The sequence below is a fragment of the Engraulis encrasicolus genome, chromosome 23 (genome assembly GCF_034702125.1).
Source record: "Engraulis encrasicolus isolate BLACKSEA-1 chromosome 23, IST_EnEncr_1.0, whole genome shotgun sequence".
Lineage (NCBI taxonomy): Eukaryota > Metazoa > Chordata > Actinopteri > Clupeiformes > Engraulidae > Engraulis > Engraulis encrasicolus.
Genome location: NC_085879.1, coordinates 27,092,621 through 27,094,629, shown reverse-complemented (window position 1 = coordinate 27,094,629; position 2,009 = coordinate 27,092,621).

The following is a 2,009-nucleotide window of genomic DNA, read 5'->3' as shown; positions in this document are numbered from 1 at the left end:
ATGGTAATTTTCATAAATAATGCATTTTGTATGTTTAAATTGGAAATAAGAGCAACACAATACATTACAAACAAATACAAATCCCGTGCACACCCCTCTCTTTCGTGTTAAAATGGAATATTCCATCCATGTGCGCAAGACGAGTTCCAAAACATTCGCTACGTTCCCACACAACATGCCTGCGCATATCTGCACAGCTCAAATGTGCACAATGCGTAATTATGGCGCATTCGGAACGCACTGTGAGTGCGCATTGCTGCCCATATATGCGCAGCGGGTCCCTCCGCGAACGCGATGAAGACGGAAGCGACTCAAGCGAGGTGACTGACATTTCTAGGTGGTGAACAGACATGCGAGTTTTGTGCTTTCCTGAATATGGATAACACTGTGCGTAAATGTTTTAAAACTCCAACATCGGTAACTTTGGATAACCCACGACATGACATGTTAGAAGCCTGGACTATCTCCGTGGATCGGACAGCGACAAGGAAACGGTGCCCTACACTGTAGCACTAGCAGGTCAACTACTGTGGCTATCCCCACTGATGGATCTGTGAATGGCCGCGGCACTGATAACCCCAAGTTTTGTTGAATGAATACCTCGTGAGATATTTTGTTTCAAAAAGGCGTTACTTTTCCTCTAGATGTGAACTGGAATTGGCTCGAGTAAGTTATTCCATTGAAAAGGACGCAGCCTTTAAGCGCTTGCAGACGGTGCATCGGTTACTGTATCATCAGACAACCTTCTCAATCTCTCTGAAATGATTTCAGAAACATGCTGTCGAAATTTGAAAAGGCTTAAATAAGCATGCAGCTTTCAAGGAACATTCTGTAACTTGATGCGAAGTGGCGAGATTTAGAAAATCGCAGAATTAGCTGACATGTCAGCCATAGCTCCAGTAGATATGCTGGAGTTTTTAATAATGAACTGCGTTACGTGGCGATATTGCTGGCTAGTTCTGGATGCTAACAGGAGGTGATGTGGAAGTTCAGCCTGGAGAAACGCCGACGTGATTGACAAAAGACAGCGCACTCTACTCATAGTAAGTCACATTGATTGTGTGTGTGTGCGCGCGCGCGCTTGTGTGTGTGATGGCAATTGGAACTATTGCTACTACTATGCCTCAGTTGGTTGGTTTGGAATTCACCCGCCGTGGTGTTTTGTTTTGTAGCCAATTCAGTTTGAGATGCTTGCTGCTCGCCGTCCAATACGTCATGTGCACACGCAGTTGGTGGTGTGGCGGTGGTGGCATTTGGGCAAAATGATACACTGCAATCTTACTGTCTATTTTTATTTGTGTCGTTGAACTTTGATCTGTGTTTGCCACTGCAATGGTCTGGGTAGAGAGAGAGAGAGAGAGAGAGAGAGAGAGAGAGAGAGAGAGAGAGAGAGAGAGAGAGAGAGAGAGAGAGAGAGAAGCCTTTGATGCCCATGTGTAATTGATTGATGTGCATGTGAAGATTGCAATGTCAACATTGAATGCTGTCTAAATTAAAGCAAAACTTGGCCCAAGCACATTATGTTCAGGAGGTCTTCTGACTGTTGTAGAGAGCTTAGTTTTTGAATTGTGTATCTGTGATACAGAAGATGCTGTGAGCTAAGCATCTCCAAGCAAGCCTATTAGGCTATTATTATTATTTTTCAAGGGGGGGTACACACTTGGGTGGGCCGGTGGGCTGGTGGGCCGATGGGCCCCCTAGCTAACTTCGCCTTAGGCCCCCAAATTGCTAAGTCCGCCACTGTCTGTTTATGAAGGGAAACTTTTGCTTTGTTAGTGTCCTCTGCTATTGTTAGTACCTGCATCATCTGAAGAACTTTTTACTGAAATCCTGGGGCTTCTGGTGTCTTCATCTATTTTTCTCCTATCCTTCATTTTCTGCCCTCCTGGTTTGAACGACTGCTTCAGACAACTTGGCAAATTGGCACGAGCCACGTTAAGTTGAAGCCATCTTTTTCTTTCTCGTAATGACCAACCAAACCATTTGTGCACTGGGGGTGGGGGAGGTGG